General features: G+C 38.9%; 1 pseudogene; it reads right to left on the bottom strand.

Moving 5' to 3' along the window:
- Positions 1 to 7,000: 7,000 nt before the first annotated feature.
- Positions 7,001 to 8,009, bottom strand: LOC142424008 (heterogeneous nuclear ribonucleoprotein D-like pseudogene; annotated as a pseudogene).
- Positions 8,010 to 13,294: the final 5,285 nt, after the last annotated feature.

Raw genomic sequence — 13,294 nt, 5'->3', positions numbered from 1 at the left:
CACACTTGGAGCGCATGCTCTTCAGTGCAGTACCTGGGAAGAGAATGGTCCTCTTCCTGACTGCAGTATATTACACGGTTTTAATTTCACCATTTCAATCTTTTTAAACAATTAAGCCTGATTCTTCATTCTGGAAACCGTTCACTTCCTGTTACATGCACTGAATATTTCCCAAAGAATTATAAAGACCAATTACGGTTGCCATGAACTTCTCCTGCCATGTCAGAGAACTAAGAAATAAGGCGTGACAGAGCGGAGCATTTGATTAGCTTGAACAGGCTGGAAAAAGGATGGGTGTAAGTTTTACCACAGATTTAGAAAGTGTAAAGATTTGCATACCTGCAGAACGGCAGTTCAGAAAGCAGAATGTGAGGTCAATCAGGAGCAGCTAGTTAAGAAATCCAATTGGTTGCTATTTTCTGCATGCTTTTTTTATACTAAGATTTAATCCCAGTTGATCTAAACCATTTGATAGATACTGATAGAATCCAAAAGCTTAGGGCACATCCACATAGCCTGTTAACCACTGCTCTGCTCCTTAAGGTGAGTCCAATCTTTTCTTCAAAGGAGCAGATGTGGCTTGTTTTTTGTTTTCCACAGAAAAGGAATTATTGCAAACTGCATTCTGGTAGTTTCCAGCATTCCTTCTGTTTACTTGCTGGAAGATGTGCTTTTTGGGTGTTCTGTCTTGTCTGAAAAGAAAGACTTGTCTCCCCCTTCAATGTTCCCATCTCCTGAAGAGAGTGTCAGATAGAGACAACACAATCCAAAAAGTTGTGCCGTGTTTGCTATTTTAGTCAGCAGTCTCTGTTCTCAAAGTTGGACATTTTCTTTGTTTCAGATTTTTTTTTCTTGTTCTCTCTCCATTTCCTTCATTTCTTCTTTCTTCATTGAACATATCTAAAGGAAAGGGATTCCTGCTGCTCCTCATCCATAAACCTACATTATTCTCCACCACCCATCTTCTATCCGGATTCAAGAGAGTCAGATTCTCATGGACAATTGTCATGGACCACAGCTAGGGTGTAGTGTCCAGTGGAATTATAATCTATGCATTTTATCTCATACTGGTGGATTGGCAAGATCAGGAATATAAAAACTTGAGAAATTATGAATGTACATAGTTAAAAAAAACAACTTAAAAACCAAACCTTTGTTGTTGAGTTGATGCCTACTCATCATGACTTCCTAGAACAAAGTTGAATTTCACCGTGTGGGTCATAGACCATAATATTTTGGGGAAAAGTCAGGCACATCTTTCTCCTATGAAGTGATTGGTGGTTTTAAATCACTGGCATTTTAGGTAGCTGCCAAATATCTAACCACTCCACCACCAAGATTGACCTGTGCCCGACTCCAAAAACAAACCAATCGAGGTTATTTTGACTCATAGCCATTGTACTTAGTGGTTCCAAGACCTGGTAAAATTTAGTAAACCGCCTCCTCTTTCTCCTGAGGAGTGGCTGATGAGGTTGAGCTGCCAGCCTCGCAGTTAGCAGTCTGACTCATCTGACAGTGCCATCTGGGCTCTAGCCAGACCAAATCAGGTACTCTATACTATGTACACATTGATGGTAATGCAATCTATGCGTTTTAATTTATAGCAAGTACTTTGATTATATTTGCAGTTAGTTTCATCCTCATAAACATAATCATAAACATAATTTCATCCATTTATTAAAAATAATAATAATATACATTAAACATGGAAAATTTTGCAGGTAGAGATAAGAAGAATAAAACAAATGTAAATCGATATACTAAAAATGACAACAGCCAATGAAACTATTTGCAAAGTGATTGAGTCAAAGGTAAGCGTCTGAATTCAGATCCTAAGTCTACCACCAATACTTAAAAAAATTATCTCGTGTGCATCTCTTATTTCTTTGTTCTTATTTCATTGTACAAATACATATATAATGCATAATGTAAACGTTTTGAAATACAATATACTTCAATATTTTAGTGCTTCTCTAGGGCTAGAGAATGGGGTTAGCTATAGGAAGAAAACAACATTTCCCCTCTTATATCTTCAGATACCTGATTACCAGCATGATCACTTCACTGCTCCATTTCTGCCATTTCTCTTACAGGTTCCACAGCATTAAATACTCAACCTCATTTCCTGGAGGTTAGAGAGAACTTCCTCCAGCCACTAAAAGGAGACTTTGAAGGATCAATGACACCCTAGATAACATCTTGGTGCATTTTGCTGCATTCTGGGGGAAATGCAGGCTAATCCGTTGAAAACGCTAGGCTGGTGGAGTCCTGAACATGATAACTATTAACACCTAAAATGGAAGAGGCCAAGTGGTACGCACGAGTGAAGAAACATATGCCAGACGGATGGAATAGAACCATGCACGTTTAAGCCCGTCCAAATCTTGGATCTATCAGCTACCCATGGTAGTAACTAGTAGAAAGATACCACCAGAATATGGAATGATGGAACATAATTTCAAAATCGCACAGCAATTAAAAACCCTTTAAGCAAAGGGATGACTGTGGCCGAATCTTCAAACGTACTGGTGACAACTGGCATATTGTTTAATTGATTTTACTTTAAAAAAATTATTTATTTTACTTTTTATTATTAGTTATGCATTGCAGCATTAAAATTAACATAAAGGTGAGGATAACACATGATCTTTACATGCCGTCTTATTAAAATGAAGCTATTTTTAATACTTTTAAGAGGCCTATCAGAAAACACAATTTATATCCTCAAAGTATATTTTGTCAGTTTCAAGTATAATTTTTGCATTCATATTCTTTTATGAATTTTAATGGAGACACTTAAATTGTAATTATTCCTCTCAGCTCAAATGCAGGTAACAAATGGAATTCAATCAGTGTTTGCGCATAATGACCATCATTAAGAGAGAAATAATAATGACATTCTCTCTGCATTAAACTTGCAGACTCTTTACACAATGATCTGAATCCCATTATTGATCTCCATGGAGATATGCAATTGTCACCTATTCTGCATAATATCTGAATGTTAAATACATTTGTTTGGAACAAATATTTTAATGAATACAGTCAGTTCCACTTAATTAACTATCTGATAACTGAATATTTTTACTTAATAATTCAACTCAGAACATCAAAATTGTTCTATTTTTTATTCAAATGCTCTTGAGATTAGTCACAGATATTCATTTGAATGTTCCATAAAATGTATGTGGAGTTTAAAATTCCCCTTGGCTTTCTTTAAAGTACATCCATTAGAAGGACCGTGGAGAGGTATTTCCTTGTTTAAAATCATTTCCCCTCAAGAATGTTTAGAATAGGGCTTTAGACCAGTTTAGATTCTAACCTGTGATGAGAATTTGTGTTTCCACCCCACATATATGGAATCGCAACACTGGAGCTGCACCTTGACAAGGTTCCCAGGTGGATCTTGTGTGCACATCAGAGTGAGCGAGAAGTTCCCTACAGCACAAAAAAGTAAGACTTTTGAGGATCAGTGATATTCTATATGTTTTCATACTTATGATTTTTAACATAGTTTTAATTATAATGCTTATGACTGAGATGAAATATTTTTGTATGTAGAGGGTAGAGCAAAAATGAATGAAGTTTATAGATCTGGAGGATCTTGTTAAGATGTAGATTTTGATTCAGTAAATGTGGATGGATAGTCAAATTCACAGCGGGAGTAGAACTGGAATGGACAGATTTATAGTTTAAAATTATGTCTTACAAGGTTAGTGTTAAAATGGTGAGGGATTGGTGTGTGGGCCTGACCTGTTTCAGGAGGGAGGATATTTTTACCTCCACATCTGACCAAGGACGAGCCCCATGGAGCAGAGGTGAGACCCGCCTCCTTCTCCATCTTTCTTTATCCAGTTCTGGCGCCCCTGGCCCTTCCTATGGCACCCTGCTGTGCTTCTCTGCTGGGTTACATCATTTGGTGCAAGGCCTCCATAGAAGGCAATACTCAAGATTGTGGGCGTATTAAATTAAATTAAACTCCCTGCCATAGAGCCCATGCTCGCTCTTAGCGACCCCCTGCGGGTGTCTCAGATTATAACTTTACCGGAGTAGAAAGCCCAGTCGCTCTCCTGCAGAGCTGTTGGTGGTTTCGAATTGCTGACCATGTAGAGCACAGCCCAATGGGCAGCAATTACACCCCCAGGAATCCTCCCTTAGGGAAGTTAAAAGGTTAACAGAGGTCACAATTAGAAAACATTAAGGATATAGGCTTTTTGTCTGCAGTGTTTCTTTATAAGCATGTTGGCAAGCACTCTCTCTTGGGACCTCAGCCTCAGCCACATGGCCGCTTGGCTTCTACCCTGCTTGGATACCTGTTATAAAGATCCTTCAATACTGCTAAATGTCCAAAAGGCATCACCCTCTGCAAGCCAGCCTCCTCCCCAAGGGCACTCAGCTTGATTCCCTCAGCTGGCTGGGGGTCTCATCCCTTTGCTCTGTCCAATGGTGTCCGTGTGGCTCCTCTGCAGTCTTGTGGTCTTGGTGCTTCAGCGTCTGGCGCCTCTGCTCTGGGTCTCACAAATGCTCTGCTAGTGACTCCTCTTTGTTTTTGTTTGTTTTTTTTATCATTTTAGTGGGAGCTCTTATCACAATCCATACATCCATCCATTGTGTCAAGCTCATTTGTACATATGGTGACATCATTTTCTTTTTTTTTAAGCAATAAGTTTAAAAATTTATTTTATATAAAAAGTAACAGGAATTACATTGCTTTTGCTTCAAAAGTTGAGACATTAGATAATATCCTACTAGCATAAAAATTTAAGAGAAACTTTTTACAAAATCTTATTTCCTAATTTTACTTAACGCTATTTTTTTTTCACATGGTATGAGGGAAATTTCATGGTCATGGAAAAATTTAGAATTTCCCCAGCATTTTGAATCCCCTTTGTAGATGTATAAATACACACACATCATCATCTTCTATGTTGTACAAGGCCTTAAAACTGAAATAAGGAATGGAATTTTCCCCAAATCCTTATATTTACATGTCCCCGAATCACCTTTTAAATCAGTTTAAATTATCCTGTGGTTGACATCCTACCAAAATCTGGTAAATCTAGGTTAGTGATAATCAATTTGTTCAGAGATGCCCTTATTTTTTACATGAATAGCAAAGGATTTGTCACTATGAAAGTAAGCACCAAAGTGACAAAATACAAGGCTTTATCTGCTTCTACCTAGACATCTTACCCTTAAGAACCCTAATCTTACAAATGTGGCTATGAGTTTGTAGTAAAGTAACTGTTTAACCATACTTCTAATTGTAGGATGTGCAGCAGCACAGAAACAAACAATTCACCATGTATGCAACACACGCAGGTCGAGTATGTCAAATGCAAGCAGATTCTACCCTCATCCCTTCAACGGACCGTTTCCTTCCAAATTACTTGGGAATGAGATTATGCTGTTTAGTTACAAGTAGTACGTAGAGCACACATCCTTGGCGCTTTTGCATTTAATTCAAATTAGTGAAAAATAAGGTTTAAAACTAGTTTCGAAGTCACAATGTCAACCAAAGGCCCTTGGAGAAAACCAAGCTCATTTACTCATGCTTCCAACTGACAGAATACTAGCTGTAAATATCCTCAACATAGCAAGACTTGGCTGATGAGTTTGTATCAGGGAAAGGACTACCTCAATGTTAACTTGCCACCTAATCATAAATGTGCAGAATTCACTATAAACACTGCACCCTCTGACTTTTGACATGCTTAAATTCTCTGATCGGTTCTGGTTGCAACAAACACAATCCTCTCTGACAGCCAACACTGGTAGTACAGAACCTGGGTGTTAAGATCCAATAGCAACACTGGGATAAAACAATGCCCCAGTACATAGGAAGATAGTTCCAAGAATTGAGGAAAAATGTCCATCAGATTGACAGAGTCAGTTAACTGCAAAGTGTCTAGTCTGCACATACTATCTGTATATGAAATGTACATTTCATAATCTTAAATGACTGTCATATTATGGATATGACTTCAACTACCAACTCTATACAGAAATAAAACTCAATAGCCATTTTTGTACATCCAGGAACTACCCCTAAATCCAGCAATGTTCCTGTTGGACTCCCATTTTTAATGGACAAAATCTATCGCAATGTGAAAAGCAAAACAAACCCAGCCACACTTTTGACACACAGTTACGTTTGGCAAGATCGAACCCAGCATTCTTCCACTGCTCCTTTATCTGAATACTTTACTCAATTCACGCACCAACCATTGAAAAAAAATCTACTAGTAACTTTTTTCATAAGAACTTGTCACCACCACAGCATCAATAATCTATTAGCTTCCCAAGAAATGTCCCTCTAAAAACCAACCTACTCAAGACTGCACAGCTGTGAGACCAACAAAACCTATTCTGCCACTACCTTAAAGTACTTTTTGGACTAGATTTCTTTTTACTTGGTTAGTTACGCTCCTCTGCCAAAACCTTGATGGGTTTACTAACTACACTTCATACTGGAGTTTTGCCGAACGATTTTGAGAAATAACATTGTACAACTAGCTAAATCTTCTCCTATCAGACCATGGATCAAGGTAGAAAAGCCTTTAGAACACAGAATGTCTATAAAAATCGACTGGCTGGCTATTCATAAAGGACTACACTGTTTCTTAAAGAGGATCAACACCTTCCTATGAAACTGTGCCAAAATTATTGCTTATTTAATATTACATTTTGACAGAGCTATTTAGTACCTGATACAGAAAACAATCACATAAAGAAGCATTTATTTGAGGTTTAACATGAAATCATACAAATAAAAATTGTATAAACACAAATCCACATTGAGTCAAAACACAGATAGCAAAGGACAAAGTAAAAACAAAGAAAACTAATTCGCAGCTATATACAGGTGGCCACCATTGTGTCTTGTACACTAAAAGTCTTACAAAATAGTCATCTTAGATCAACAGAAGGCCAGTCTTCAAAGTTGTCCTGCAAGATGGGTTGCTTTAGCATCTCCTCCTGTTTTCTCCAGTGGCCTCCTCTAGTACGGCTGGTAATTGATTTGGTGATCGCCTCCCCCTGGAGATGCCTTGCCGTACGTGCTCTGTAGTCTGCCTATACCTGTCCATATCCATAGTTTCCATGGTTATACCCAGCGTAATCATATCCGCCATGGCCACTATAGTTTTGATCACCACCATTGGCACTATTGTAATTTCCATGTCCTTGATCATAATAGTTATTAAACCCTTGGTTCCAGTTGGCCCTGACCTCGTCCACGACCCCTAGTACCACCTCGACCACCAGCTGCAGCACCCCTTCCTCCTTTCTGCTGCGGTTGCTGCTGCCTATACACCTCTTTGGGCTGTGCAAGTTTGATTTCACACTTCCCAGAACCAATTTGGTGGATCTGCTTTCTAACAGCTTCTTTACTGGCTCTTCATCTGTGTATGTGATAAAGCAAAATCCTCTTCTCTCATTTGTTTTGTATCCATGGGAAGTTCAATATTTTCAATCTCTCCAAATATTTTCAATCTCCCTCTTCTGTTCTTCTGAAGTATCTGGGCTCAATCCACCCACAAAAACCTTTTTGGGGGGTTCCTTCCCCTTTAAAGCTTTGGCCCTTTTGGGGTCTATCAATTTGCCATCCAGTTTGTGTTCTTTCAGTTCCTAAACCTTATCAACACTAGCAGCATCTTTAAAAAGCACAAATCCACATCCTCTTGAGCGGCCAGTGACTGGATCTGTCTTAATTGCGCAGTCAACAACCTCTGCAAATCGAGACAGATATTCAGTCAGATCTTTCTTGCTTGTATCCCAGCTCAAGCCTCTGATAAACATTTTACCGTCATCCTGCTGGTTTTTGCTCGCGTTTATCTTGGAACCCTCTGCGAATTCCTCCATGTTGCTATACTCATTCATGTCCTCCATGGCGGCGGAGCTGTCGGCAGCGGGGTGCTGGCGCGCAGACCGAGCCCAGTCGAGGCGGTAGCTGCGGTGGAGCGTTGTGTGGAGCTGGATTTAAAATGGTGGCGGAAGAGCGGTGACATCATTTTCAAAACATTTTCTTTCTACTTGAGCCCTTGGTATCAGCTCCTCATTTTTTCCTTCTCTCTCCACCACCCTCCCTCCCTCATGAACCCTTCATAATTTATAGATTATTATTAATTTTTCATGTCTTACACTAACAGATGTCTCCCTTCACCAACTTTTCTGTTGTTTTGTCCCACTGGTAGGGGTTATATGTAGATCATTGTAATTGGTTCCCCCTTTCTCCTCCCACCTTACCCTTACCCTCCTGGTATCACTACTCTCATTATTTATTCTGAGGGATTTATCTGTCCTGGATTCCCTGTGTTTCTAGCTCTTAAGGTAGAATTGGGGTCATGATAGTGGGGGGGGGGTAGGAGTATTAAAAAACTAGAGGAAAGTTGTATGTTTCATCAGTGCTTTTCTGCACCCCGACTGGTTCATGTCTTCCTTGTGACCCTTTTGTAAAGGGATGTCCAACTGTCTACAGATGAGCTTTGGGTCTCCATTCCACATTTCCCCTCATTCACATTGATGTGACCTTTTGTTCTGGGTCTTTGATGCCTCATACCTGATATCATCGACACTTTATGATCACACAGGCTGGTGTGCTTCCGCCATGTGGACTTTGTTGCTTCTCAGCTAGATGGCTGCTTGTTTATCTTCAAGCCTTTAAGATCCCAGATGCTATATCTTTTGATAGCCGGGCACCATCAGTTTTCTTCACATTTGCTTATGTACCCATTTTATCTTCAGCAAACATGTCAGGAAGGTGAGGATCACAGAACACCAGGTTATTAGAACAAAGTGTTCTTGCATTGCTTGCATTGAGGGAGTCCTTGAATAGAGGCCCAATGTCAGTCCACTATCTTAACACTTAACATATAAATATATGTATATAAATCTATTTCCCTTTCATTATAGATAAATATATTTACATATGTACATGCCTGTATTTAGACCTCTATAAATGTCCTTTGCCTCCTAGTTCTTTCCTCTATTTCCTTTTACTTTCCTCTTGTCCCACTATCATATTTGGCCTTCATTCGGGTTTCAGTAATTCCTCTCAGTGACTCCTCTTTCTGGAAGGGTCTTGGATTCCTCTGTTCCTGATGCTGTGATAGCTCAGTTAAATACTCAGTGGAATGGAAAAAAACAGCCAATACCAAATTAGAGCCCTCTAAGGGAGCCTTGGTGACACAGTGGGTCATGTGTTGGTTAGTAGTTCGATGTCACTCGCTGCTCTGCAGGAGAAAGATGAAGCGCTCTACTCTTATAATGATTCACAGTCCCAGAAACCCACAGGCGGGGTTCTGTTTCACACCACAGGGTTGCTGTGACCAGAATTGACTGACCAGATGGCAGTGCGTTTGACTTTTGACACTTTATTTGCTGGGGACAGAAACATTATATCCAGCAAATTTTCTTCTCTTTGTGTCGCCCTTGTCTCTTGTGGAGGTTCTCCTTTTCAAACATGAATGAATAACACTCCCTACCCACCTTTGAGAATAGCAGGGGTTTTTCGTGACTATTCTTTTTAATCCAAGATGCCATAGGCTAATTATCAATTTAAAAATGAAAATGAATTCTAAAATATATTTTTCTTTTTTTAATTAAATACTTTTATTGGGGGCTCTTACATCTCTTATCACAATCCATACATTCATCCAGTGTGTCAAGCACATTTGCACACATGCTGCCATTATCATTTTCAAAGTACTTTCTTTCTACTTGAACCCTTGGTATCGGCTCCTAATTTTTCCCCTCCCCCTTCCACCCTCCCTCATGAACCCTTGATAAGTTATAGACCCCTGCCAAGGCGGCAAACAACAGAAAAGTGGGTGAAGGACGACAGAGAATTACAGTTTTTACAGTCACAATTAATTCTGGTAAAAATCATTCACAACTGAATCATAATCTTACCAACATCTTCTACCACTCTCTCTTAGCCAGACTCGTCAGGAAAAGAGGAAGCTACTTATTTGGAATTCTCTCTTGTCTTCTCATTTTGAGACCAAGAAGACTCATGAAAGCATACAAGCTAGCTAATTCATACTTTTTTGGCCCCATTTTAGATATATAATTTCTAAGTTATCTGTCCTTATGAACCCAGTACTCTGAAGAGAGAAGCATGTTCTTTGATGTGAAGTATCTTCATTTCTAGCGGAGTCCTGGGCATATGCATCCGTAAGCATGCCACAGTCCAAATCAAGCTTGAAAAAAGCAAATCAGAATTATAGTAATGTAGAGCACCTAAACATAGTTCTCTTCAGTCAGAAGGGTTCTGGTCAACTCAGACCTAATTATTCAAGTTCGGTTAAGTAACTATCAGTAGCTAGCTTGGGAGTTCACACACATACCTCTTTGCATTCATCTCTAGTCTCTGTGGACTGAAGGGTGGCAATGCAATATAGTCAGAGGCAATTCATCTATCTCTTCATTGCTGCATTTGCCTCACTTCCACCCAACAAGTGGAGCAGCTGCTGGGTTTGAACAACCAAACTTGTGGTTAGCAGCCTAACAATTAACCCCAGCACCAGGAGGGATTCTTAAAAGAGACAGTGGAAATTAAAAATAAATAGATTCAACAGATTTCTTAAAGTAAGCTTAATCAGAATTTGTTTCAGTGCTGGTGATTTGACAGATAAAATTTGTTTTGAAGCATTCATTAGCATTAATGTAGTCGTTGATAAAATATATTTTAGATAGTTGTTGATATTTTTAGGAGTCATCAAGTCTGTTCTGATTCACAGTGACGTTAAGCACAACGGAGCAAAACACTGACTGGTCATGGAGCGTCCTCGCAATTGTTAGTATGCTTGAGCCCATTGTTGAAGCTACAGTGTCAGTTCATCTCACTGAGGGCTTTCCTCTTAATGTTGACCACCTGCGATGTCCCTCTCCAGGCAGTGGTCTTTCCTGACAACCTGTCCGAAGTATGTCAGACATTGCCACTTTGACCTCCTAGGAGCACTCTGGCCGTATTTCTTACAAGACAGAGCTGTTTGTCCTTTTACCGGTCCATGGTGCTTTAAATATTCCTCTCTAGTACCCCAAATTAAGTGCATCAATCCATCTTCAATCTTCTATATTCAGTGTCCAACTTTCAACCGGATGTGAGGAATTGAAAAATATGTTGGCTTGGGCCAGACACACCGAGTCCTCAGAGTAACATCGTTGCCATTCAACACTAAAGAGTTCTTACACTGCAGATTTACCCAATGCAATTTGTCATTTGATCTCTTGTTTGCTGCTGCTCCAATCCTCAAAAGTGGACCAATAGGCAACATACTGATAAATGGAGAGGAAAAAAATGAAGATGTCAATGATTTTTGTCTTGTTTCTATCCAGGCTCAAGGCAGCATCAGTCAAGAGACTTAGATACTTAGATAAAGTAAACTGCATTTTCATATTGTTTCAACGAATGTGAAGCTTCTAATGGCCTAAATGTAAGAGACCTCCTCGCTATTTCTCAAAAAGAGAGTGGGATAATTTAAGCATTCTCTTTATCCTTGCCAAAGAATCATCCAGCTCATATCCCTATCTTGGTCTAATGCTCTAGAAGTTGATTACAAAAGCTTCTTAAATATGTACCGATAATTCCCTTTGCATATAATTTGTGTACACCTTCAAAATATTTCTGTGACACAGTCTGACAGGCTACTTACTATCTTTTAGGAAGTCCGTTTTCGCTATTTCATTTTTATTTTCAAGAAATATTGGTGGAGAGTCAATTTCATATTTCTGCTTGTTACAAAGATAGCTTCTGAACTTTAATAATTTTATAGTCTTTGTATGAGAGGTCTGTGTCTAGGCTTTGAGATTACTTCCCATCCTTCTTTCATCCCATTTTACCTCGATATACTACATTCATCTTTCAAGACTTAGTTTAAAGCATGTAATTCCTCTTGAACATTTTCCTGATTACTTACAATCTCTCTTACTTCTGATCCCATAGCTTCATCTTTCTCCCACCATGGGGCTCCCACCTTTTCAGGTAGTAGTTCAATGCTTACCTACCATCACCACCAGGACTACAGTCTGTAACAAGTTCTTAAAATATCTTATGGTATTGACAATTACAAGGGGAATATTTCTGTTCAACATTCTATTTATTAACCATAAAGCAAACTGAGCTATTTAGATATCAAAGAGAATAAGTGATAACAACTTAAATGACATTGTATGTTGTAATACACATCAATCCTCAGATATTGCTAAACTCTTCGATTTATTTCATTGAATAATAAAACAACTTTGTTCGTTCCCTTTTCAAAAAATAGTCTGAAAAAAAGTAGAATGTGATGGTTAGCAAATGATGGTAGCAAATTTTTATTTATGAAATTCTGGCATTAATCATTTTGCTAAATGTGTATGCCCTTCAGTAGGGATAGGTCTTATTTCAAGTTTTTGAAAAACATAAATACAAATTAATTAATTAATTTCTTCATTAAACATGAGGAAGTGAAAATAAATGGAATATGGTCTCTGTCTTCGAGCAGTTCAAGGTAAAGTGGAGAAAGAATGAGACTCGACAATTTATCATTACTCTGGCTCCTACTTGATGTGAGGTTCTTTAACCCCCTTTCTAGAATTCTAGCTGTACCACATAGTCCTTAACAATACGTATCTAAGGGAGAGTGTCCTCAGACTTATCTATCCTTCATTTCCAATGTTTTCTTGACTTTTGGATTCACTTGATTTCAAATAAACAATTTCCATTTATCTAAAAATGACTTCCCATGAAAAGGAAGAGAAAGTCAGAACCATTTGTCAGACATTGGTAATACAGGAAGAAGCAAAGGCAGTTTGAAGGAAGAGCAGCAACAGGACTCAACCCACCATCATTGTGTTTGCAGATGTGGGATGACGACTGGGGACCAGGCAATGTAGGTGGCCCCTAGGACTTAGAAACTGCCTTTAACTGACAGTGTAGGACATGGCAGACGCAGTCCTACACTCCAAAAAGACCGATTCCATCAATTATCTGAATGAACTTGAAAAGATATTCTTCTATAGAGAATATGACCTACAAATCTTTAAGGAAATAAACCTAAGTGACTGTTTATGGTAATTTGTTATGGTGGCAATAGAAACTAATACGAATGGGGATGAAAATAATGGTTACCTTATCCAGAGGCACCTCAGACTAAAAGGCCTGCCAATCTACTTTCAACCAACCAAACGCCAGCCAATGAAATCTCTATGGAATGCAATTCCACACACACGTGGTTGCCGTGAGTTGGAGTTGATATTTTTCTGTTTTGTTGGCTGCCCTGGAGTAGATTCTAACTCATTGATACCT

The sequence above is a fragment of the Tenrec ecaudatus genome, chromosome 13 (assembly GCF_050624435.1).
Source record: "Tenrec ecaudatus isolate mTenEca1 chromosome 13, mTenEca1.hap1, whole genome shotgun sequence".
NCBI lineage: Eukaryota > Metazoa > Chordata > Mammalia > Afrosoricida > Tenrecidae > Tenrec > Tenrec ecaudatus.
This window is presented reverse-complemented; position numbering and strand designations above follow the sequence as displayed.